Source organism: Asterias rubens, chromosome 11 (genome assembly GCF_902459465.1).
Source record: "Asterias rubens chromosome 11, eAstRub1.3, whole genome shotgun sequence".
Taxonomy (NCBI): domain Eukaryota; kingdom Metazoa; phylum Echinodermata; class Asteroidea; order Forcipulatida; family Asteriidae; genus Asterias; species Asterias rubens.
In genome coordinates this window covers 8709100-8719806 of record NC_047072.1, presented here as the reverse complement: position 1 = coordinate 8719806, position 10707 = coordinate 8709100, and positions in this window count along the sequence as shown.

The following is a 10707-nucleotide window of genomic DNA, read 5'->3' as shown; positions in this document are numbered from 1 at the left end:
CTTCTTAGGACTGCTGAGAACATCCAGTGTCATATTATATCAGTGTGTATTAACAATCATGGTTTTGGAGAGAAACAGACTGTTTCTGAGCTCAGGACAATTTTGAGCAGTCAGCTCTGAGACACTTCAAACTTTTCACCGCTCGATGTGGCCCTGATAAAATCTAAAACAAACATTTCACAAGTGAGACAAAAACAAAGTATTAAGACACTTTTTTTTTCAAATGTCTATAATAACAAAAACAAAACAAACCCAAAAGTAGTTCGCCTTCCTTATTGAAGCAGAAACCAATCACGACAAAATTACCCCTGCCACTCTTCCACAATTGGTTACTTTCTTCTGTCTGCATTCGCGCCCTATCAGTCTCTAATATCAATCCATGCATCAGACATTACAAAGCTTGATACGAGCATGCAAGCCTAGAAGGAAGAAAGAGTGAGCCAAAAAGCAAGCTATCAAACCAAGCATCAAATGAAAACAGCTCAAAGACCGCATGAGTGAAATTTAATCAGGGCTATTTATCAAGGAACAGTCTCGGCACACTTCTTGAGAAAGAATCTCTAGAAGAAGAAGAAGAAAAACCTTCTTACAGAACATCGTTCAAGGGTTTTGATATACCTTTTGTAGAACAAGTTTTTTAGCGATGATATTAACGATCCGTACTCACTGTGAATAAAGTTGTTATGTAATATAATAACAGGATTTGAGGCATTGCATGGTGAGGTGTCAATGTATATTTGGTTTGCGGTAACACCATGTGTGTATCTACTTGCCAGGTAGAGTTTATTCTGTAGAGCAGTCTCCTGAAGATGACTAGAGCAAGCTAGTCGAAACGTTGAGACCAATTCAGAACTGACTCCGCGGCAGTACAGTTAATTACGATACTATAAGCTAAAGTAGTAGTCCAGTCTATTTTCTACACCATCCGCACTGATAATAGTTAAAAATCAGGACAGTTCTTTTCAGAACTGATAAGTCTCCCGAACCTCCGATTATCTACTCTGCGGCAGTAGAATAAAGCAAGACAGTTCTCTAAGAACAAACTCTACCTGGCAAGTAGATACACACATGGTGTAACCGCAAACCAAATATACATTAACATAATATACATGTGAAGTTCTTGATTTAAAAAAAAGGTAAAATCACAGAGCAACATTTTTAGGAGGTTCGCCTTAATCCGTTGGCATGCTAAAATAATGTTTATCCCACTGAGGCGAAAATTATGTTCGTGACATTGTTTTACTGATTTCTAAAAAAAAACTCCAGCAAGTAATGTTTCAAGGGAAGCTTTCTACCATCATTGTCTGATATAAATCTATAGATATCGTGTCTTGTGTCCTAAAAAAAGTACCCGAACCCTTAAACCCTTTTTTTCTCCAAACCACTCTCAAGAATGCCATATAATTCAATTGAAATGTGGTAGATTCGATTTCCCCCTTTCATTCATATTTCTATCGAAACAATCCGAACGAATATCAATGCTTTAAATACGTTGAATGTCAGTTCAGTTTTCATACAGTCACACCCCCATAACATTTAATGCAATATTTCATTTCACTCTTCTCCTTTTGTAGAATCGATATTCCGGAAGGGGCTTCAGTCGAGAACAGATCCTTGAAATAAAGTCTTCTGTCCTTTTGTTGTTTTTTTTTGTTTTTTTTGCAGAGCACTATATTATTTATATTCAAGTGCAGCTATATAAAACGTAACACAATATGTAACTAACACTTCCTTACAAAGAGACGTTCTACAGACAGATGTGTGTGTGTTTATGTTTTTAATTATGCACTCTCTCTTACCGCAGAACATTCATACCATAACTGCCAATAATGTTACAGTATATTATTAGTAAATTTGGCGGTGTCTGAAAAACTCAACCTCCTTTTGAATTTACATTTAAAAAAGGATGAAAATATCTGAACGGTTCCCAAAACCAAAGGTATAGACCTTTATTACGCTGTCACCATCTTGGTCATGTTCCCTGTTCCAAAAACGGCCATGAATGCTAAAATTCATTGCGCAAACATGGCACCAGACTATTATTTCGTCCAGCCTCAGTCAGTTCGGTTACAATGAGTTAGAATGGAGTAAAATCAAGATGGCCACACCGTGATAAAGGTCTACACTTTGGCTTTAACAAACCAGGTATCTTTAAAGCACAGCGAGTATCAGAGTCTCTCAAAGTTACACTCACCCAAACCACAAGTCCCACTCCGTTAACCCGCCACAACAAACACATTGCATGATGTTTTTCCCCCAAGATAATTAGATTGTTTTTCCCTCCTCCCTTGCACTCAACATAGCGCCTCATTCGTTTAATATAATCCTTCGATCTGACATTTGGTCTGAGAGTTCCAATTGGGGCTAAAATCAGAAGATAACTTTTCACTTTTCGTTCGGGTTGCAGGGTAGTTTGACATAGATATAGCGATTGTTAGTTAGTGTTTGGCAGGGAACACTTGGCCGAGATATTTATATATGTTTGTTACGGCCGTGGGCTATTGCGATAAGAGCATGTTCCTATAAATACCTTCTTTTTTTTTTCTTTTTTTTTGAAGAGTACATCAAATACTTGAAGGCATTCCCTCTCAACAGAAAGTCAAAATAGAAGAGTTTCGGGTTGTAGTTTCAGTTGCTAAACCCGCGCATTGTGCTTTCATCGTGTTGTGCGACGGATTGTCCCCGCCTTTAGCTTTGTGTCTCTCCTCCCCATCCCAAAACGCGCTACAGTTTCAGGCCGGGTGGATTTCACAAAGAGTTAAAGACAGTGGACATTATTGGTCATTGTCAAAGACTAGTCTTCACAGTTGGTGTATCTCAACATATGCATAAAATCACAAACCTGTGAAAATTTGAGCTCAATCGGTCCTCGAAGTTGCGAGATAATAATGAAAGAAAAAACACCCTTGTCACACGAAGTTGTGTGCTTTCTGATGCTTGATTCCGAGAGCTCAAATTCTAAATTGATGTCTCGAAATCAAATTTGTGGAAAATTACTTCTTTCTCGAAATCTACGTCACTTCAGAGGGAGCTGTTTCTCACAATGTTTTATACTATCAACCTCTCCCCATTACTCGTAGTCAAGAAAGATGATAATTATTTTGAGTAATTACCAATAGTGTCCACTGTCCACTGCCTTTAAGATTAGTCCTATCTCGAGTTAGGACGAGTAACTCGTCATAACCTAGGACTAGCCTGATGTTTTTAATCACTCTCGGACTAGTCCCAATATAAGGAATTTTTTGTAAAATTCACCTTAGGACGGTTGCATTTTAAAAGGAAATTTATTTTCAGTATTTAATTATAACAGCTCAAATGTTTGGTAGTTTTGGTCGACGGCGAGGAAGGGATGAATGTGAAAGAGATGAATGTGTACTTAATACAACGACTGGTGCACGTTTGCCGAAGTGACCATTTTTGCACCTTTACCGGAGCGGATCCAAATACCAGGGTGTTGCGGGATTGTGGAATGCGTAGATGCTTTATAACTAGTGTTTTAAATCAAAAACATAAATATAAACAACGGCAATAGCAACAAAGACGACGAAAGCAACAATAGCCACGACAATAACAATAACAAACAACAACATCATCAAAACAACAACACTATACAGCCACAACGGCAAGAATATTATCAATCAACATCGACAGCAAAAAACAACAACAGTAAGAACAACGACACAAACAGCAAAAGCAACAACAGGCTCGACAGCAACTAAAACGTTGACTCAAACAACAACGGCAACAACACAAACAACAGTTCAGTAGCCAGAACGAGGACAACAACAACAAAAGTGATTAAAACACCTCACACGTCAAAATAACGCAGTTTCCCATCAGCGATTGAGTGCCAACAAAACCTAATAAGGGTATTATGAATAAATAAAATTAATTCTAAGTATGCTTATCGCTACTAATCGCATTCAACTAATGCAAGGGAGTTATTAGTGTCAAATTCTGCAAATGAATGAAGTGAACACATCTCCCAAACAAAACTCCTTCTCCCATACGGAGTTAAAAAAAAAAAACTGAGGTGTATGGACTGACGAACTTCGTAAAATAAACAATATTATTTATCCATCCTTCCTCTCTCGGGGCGGCTTCCCCCTCCCTCTGGGGTTTAGGTTCCTATTCAAGACAACACTTGCAGTTGACCGTGATTCCTACCCCATAGAAATGCATCTTCCGGCTGGCAGACCACTGTCTCTCACTGCCGTGTGGAGAGCAGGTTTTACCCGTCGGGTAGATCATCGGATTAGCTTACACAAGATGGTCTCGACAGCCGTTGTGCGCACTCTAGTTCGACCTCACGGCGACTTCTACGAAACTTTTTTTTCTAGCGTTTTTTATTTAGCTGTAAATAGTGTATTTATTCGAGGGTTCAACGCTTCTCTCGAAGTAAAGCTGTTAATTGGCGTTTTTTCTTCTTTTTTTCAGAAATACCGCTTGCAACTTTGTGATTCGTTAGATGGTTAACTTCCAAGTTTGTTTATGAAAACAAACATCCTTTTCCCGAAAAGATGTTTAAAAAGCTGTTTTGGTTTTCTCGTTTTGCGTCTTAAACTTTCGGTAATCAGTTCTTGTTTTTGTATATCTGGCACGACTGTGTATGTTTATGTTTGTCCAGAGTACATCCATAAACTGTAAGTATTTACTTAACTTTATTACTAAACTCTCGGTGCCAATTTCCCCCTTTCTAGCTACAGTTGCTGTTACAGTTGCAGATATTTTTAGTTGTTTATAGTTGTATCAATAGTTAGTAATGGTTAGTTCACTTACAGTTAGAGTTACCGTTTATAGTCGAAGCTGTTTAAAGTTTACGTTCATCACTTATCGTTTACCACACCAGGTTTTTTCTATCAACAGATAATGAAAGTGGTTCGTGATCCACAAGAAAAGCACATGCCCACGCTAAAATGTCTTTAAATTATAAATGCCTCGTGACGGAAGACGCTGTCAATTTATAAAATTATGACATCAATCCTTGCCAAAAGCGTGTGAAAGTTTGACCTGCTTGGTGGCTTTATTTACAATGAATCGAGCCTGGCTGATAAAAAATTATTTACTGAACAAAGGTCTAAAAATTTACCTTTCTAATATAAAGTGTACATTTACTGTGCGAAGAAAAACACAGAGGTATTTTTTTTTTTCACAGGATGTGATACAAGACTAAAAAGATGTCGAGAAAAAATTAATGTTTACCTTAAAGTGAGGTGTCTGTCTCCGAAATACCACTAATCACATAAAGGAACACAAAAGTACCATCAGTGTTGCAAAAACACATTGTGTTACACAGCAAGACTCCAAAAGCACCAAAGTGCCCTCGCGTTTTGTAAGCACCCTTAAAATTAATGGCAATAAGAGGTAATGGTTTGAAGCCTACATGAGCTTTTGTTAGTGTAGGTTTTCTCGGTCAAATTCGGCAAATGAGCGGCCAATTTCATTTTCATGCGTTTGAATTAAAGCTGTTTTGCCTGTCCAGTTGTTACTGCGTTTCAAATTCAGAATGTTGCCATTCAATTTCGTTTTGAGTCGAGTCAAACTCCTTCAGCACTATGTTCAATTTAGTGTTTCGTCATTCTCTTTCGTGTCACACACGCCTCAAGAAGCGTCTGCGAATTTGAATGCTGCTTTGATGAATTGTTAAATTGGATGATTATTTTGTTAAGTCGAATGACGCAACATTACGCAATCATAAAACGAAATCGAACTACCCTTTTCCGTAGTATTCGATTTTGAGCGAAAATAGAATAGCTTGATGGTTAATTAAATTGGCTGCTCATTTACCGAAATTAGCCGAGAAAACCTATAATTCAAAATCATTTTGAGCAACGTTTCACTTCAAAGTAGTTTGGTTTTGTAAAAATAATAATAGATATTGAATTCGAGAAGCGTTACTGTAGTAACGCTTCTCGGATTGTGTATTCCTATTAGGGAGTTTTCTTCCATGCATGGACATACTTGCTCCGGATTTTCGGCGGTATCTCAAAAACGCAACCAATCGTTGCAATGAAATTGGCATATGTTAGTTTGATTGTTCACGGTATACATTTGTATAACTATGATTAAACAATTTCGAACTTTTTCAAAAACCAATTATGTATACTTTGCCTTTGGAGGCAGAGTAGATTTCTGGTCTCCATAACATAACTACAAGGAAACCAACTTGGTAAAGAGCACTCGAGATCATAAAACATTGTTTAAAAAAAAGTCTCCCTTTGAATTGACGTAGTTTTAGATAAAGAAGTTATTTTCAGTCCCAAAATGTGAATTTGAGAAAGGCTTTTGTCATGAGGCAGGCATCTAGAAGCACACACATTTTCGATGACCCATATTGAACCCAAATTCTCGAAGGTTTGTTGATTTTATGCATATAATGTTGCGAAACACCATATACTGGTCTTTGACAATATTACCGAAAGAAAACCCCGCCTTAAAACCACTTCATGTGTAGACTTCCACAATCGCTGCGTCCGAACCTCGATTTCAATTGGGTTTGTTGATTGCTTTAAAATATTAATCGCCTGTTTTGGTCGCAGTTCTGAGACTGCGGTCGCAACTTTTAATTTCCCCGGTTTAAGTTGTCCTTCGAAGCCCTCCCTCCTCCATGTTTCTCGCATCCATACGCCTGTGGTCGTAAACCAAGGACAACATGGCGAATTGATGGCGCAGGATGGGGCAGTTAGGTACCTTGATTATTTTGGTTTTACCCTTACATCGATGTGTCTCAGCACTGTATATGTATGTATACTCAGTACTTTCTCGAGTTCTGTGAAAAAAAATCACAAGCAAAAGTGGGACTCGAGCCCACGACCTTTGCAATGCTAGAGCGGCGTCTAAGCAACTGTAGACATGTGAAATCGACGGTAGCTATAGTGGCTGTTTGAATCTCCACCATGCAAAGTTTCCAATCATACTCATGTAAATGATGTCACCACAAATCTTACAAGATTGTGTCTCCGCCATGCAAAGTTCAACATCTTTACTCTTGTCCTTTTATTGTGCCGCATAAAATACAGATATATTTTCTTAAGAAAAGAAAAGAAAGGACACTGTGGAATAATGTTTGAATAGGACCTAGCTCCTAAGGCAAGGGACATTCTATGAAGTTTTCTTCTTTCTTATTTCTCATTCATTGGTGTTTCCTTTGAGAGTAGAACAAGTTTCACATTATGATGTGTTCTATCTCAGTCCTCCTTTTTCTCACAAAGTAAAAAGTCAACCTGTTACTGAGGGACATTGCTTCCACGGAGCGCGAACAACCATAAGGCCGATAAGCAGGTATTAAATCACCACAGCTAATATCTTAATCCAGATCAACTGATCTATATTTCATAAGAGGAGCAACTGGCATTGAATAAAAACTGATAAATTATTTACTCCGGATTTCAACAGCCTCGGTTGTCAGCGATACGGACTAATCCGACTGGTTCCCGGAGTATCCTCACAGGCGAGTAGGAACGGGGAGAAATGGAATTTTCTCGCGATATTTTGAAGCTTTTCTGCGATGACATTTGAAGCCGGCAAGTTGACCGTAAGAAAGAATAAAGGGCTGGAGGACTGCGTGGAATGATGTGGCATAGAGAGTTGATGATGTAGTCGAATGGTCTGACGGTAAAGGCTTGAGACTGATGGGGATTGAAAAGACCGGTGGGCGTCTTAACTTCTAACTCTTGCCTAACTTGATTTTTCGAAAGCTAAATACGTGTTTTACACACTGAAAGAAATAGTGGTGTCCACAAACTCAGTGCCTTTTTCAATCAAACCGGTAGAAGCCAATGCATTCACAAAGTTTAGGCCAAACGGTGACGCCATCAAAAAGAAAACAAATCAAAAACAAAACAATAAACAAGTTACGGAGTTTAAACTTGAACCTGCTCATCACCCTAGCAACAAGGTATCCCTAATAGATCCGCACTTCAGGAAGGGTCCAAAATTAAACATATTCCACAGGCCTGTAAAACGGCACCATTTTGAAGCCGAATCCAAAGCCGAAACCGGGGTTTCGAAAATGGCCTAATTTTATCTAATAACATCAATCAAGAAAAGACGGATAACTAACATTTTGTACTTCTTTTCCTACAGCCTGTTGGTAGCCCGAGGGTAACAATACAACACACTATGAAGAAAAAACATTGCCCATGTATCCATTGAATTACTAGAAACTTCAACCCCGGGGCTGGAGCGATGGTGTTTGGATTCACATGACACCCCCGGGGGCCACGACAGACCATACACGGTTACACTACTTTCCGCTTGGGCCACAGTAAAGACGGCTTCCTGCGCCCCAAATTGCCAGCCAAACAAGCTGTGCATGATTGTATTAGCGTAAATACTGTTACTTAATTTCTCACGAGCGATTTCAGCCTAGTCTTTAAACGGGCGGAGCGAGCCAGTGGCACCGCAGGGTACGTTTCGGCCGAGTCGTACGGCATATTTGTTTTCTTTATTTAAAACGAACCCTCGGATATGAAGAAAAAAGAACACCCCATAGTTTGGTGCTTTAATTTGAAGAGGGTCACATAAGACGTACTGAGATGACATAACGAAAACAGAAAGTATAGGCATACCTATATATATACGGCACGCGGCAATACATTATTCCCTTAACTTGGGGCCTTAACAAGAGAGCATAGTAACACAATAAATACATCAGTATTTTATGGCCCCCAAATTAGTATCATGCGTGGACATCAGATTTTCGGTGATATATCAAAAACACTACCACCTTTTGAAATTTAATGTTCGTTAGTTTTATTGTATAGGGGCCTACATCTAAAAAAAAAAAAAAAAAAAAAAAAAAAACATGAAATTATAAAATAGTACAAGAATAACTTTACACAAAGTAAAAGTCAACATTTATTTTAACATTCGTTTATTCTCCATGTTCGCAGAGACGGACGAAACATTTATTTCATAATAAACATATTTTACAACATTGTGATATATATATCAAAGTGGAAGAGGAATTAGCCGTAATTGTACAACAACCAATTGCTTTAAGAAAATTACACACAAAATATATAATAATATGTCATCTTTGAGATAAAAAGAACCTCTGTTTCAAATTAACTTGCAATAACTCTTTAATTTACTGCCCTAAAACAATTACACCTCTTCGGTTAATACTTTACTGTATGTTAATTCAACAGATTCAGAGTTGATAATCCATAAAATCGAAATTAATTTAAATTAAATCAAAATTTGTTTTGAGTAATGGTGGAAATATTTATAATTTAAGATAATTGGCACAGCATTTTAAAGTACAGACAAAACATTTTTTTTTTTTTTTTTGGGGGGGGGGGAACTTGACTGGCGGTTTGTGTGGCCACTGCTACAGGAGCAAATATTGTTATGTAGACCCCTAAGCATGGTAAGCATGGTAGACCAGGGCCCAACTTCATAGCGCTGCTTAGCGGCCGATTTTGTGCCTACTGTGCAATTTCTATTTCATAGCGCTGCTAACCGTAAGCCCACGAAAAGGCATGCTAGCCTTCCGGTGCTTACCGCCCGAAAATAAATGACGTCACAATGCAAATCCACGGTAAACACGCAATATGGCCGCCCAGTTGTACTGCTAACCTGTGAAATACGCTCAGGCTTAAGCAAATTTGTCTGCTAGAGTAAGCACGCAAATTTTGCCTACCGTTAAGCAGCGCTATGAAATTGGGTCCAGCACTAACCTACACTGACATGCTTAAAAAGGACACGGGTCTGGAAACAGCAGATTTCAAGTCAGCAATGGAGGACGAACAAGCATGGAGAACCATCGTGATTCGAGGACATCACTTGACTCAACTGGACACAATTGGTAATTGTCAAAGACAAGTCTTCTCACTGTGTGTATCTCAACATATGCATTCAATAACAGTGAAAATTTGAGCTCAATTGGTCATCGAAGTTGCGAAATAATAGTGAAAGAAAAAAAAACTTTTGTCACACGAAGTTGTGTGCTGTCAGATGCTTGATTTCGAGACCTCAAGTTCTAAATCTGAGGTCTCGAAATGAAAACTAAGTTAGTTAGCTCGCTATTACTCGTTACCAAGTATAGGTTTTATGCTAATAATTATTTTGAGTAATTACCAATAGTGACCACTGCCTTTAAGAACGTAGGCAGTAAGGGTGAACTTTATCGAGTACAAGGACTTGACATCATCAAAACAAAAGCAACTCAGAGTTTTGATCAAAACAACAGTAATGCGACAATCTACAGTCACTTCAAAATACAGGTATGGTTTCTAAAATGCTCATGCTCATGATCCTGCAGTCATAAAGTTTCAACTCGCTTACAAGCGAGGCCGATTGAGACAGGATTATTAACAAAATGGTTTCATGAGCGTTCTACAAGATCCTGTTGGAATAATACTGACTTGGATATGACCACGCCTAAAGGCAATCTGGGGGAAACTACTTTGAAGGCAAATTCCCTGTCTGATAAAATAACAATTTATTTTGCGGATTGCGTGGAGCGCCATAACACAAATAAAAAGTAATTTGTTTGAAGGACAGCGAGAAGCGCCACAGTCAACAGTCGAAATCAAGAAAGGGTTGTGTGGGCGACAATTTCAGTTTTCAATTCATTATTGCGCGGATAAAACACCTGATGACTACGGCAAGACGATAGTCAATCAAATTTACTCAAGATCATGCGCTTGCACGTTTTTGAAGAGAGCTTTATTATTTATTATTTTGTTTCCCCGTTAAGTC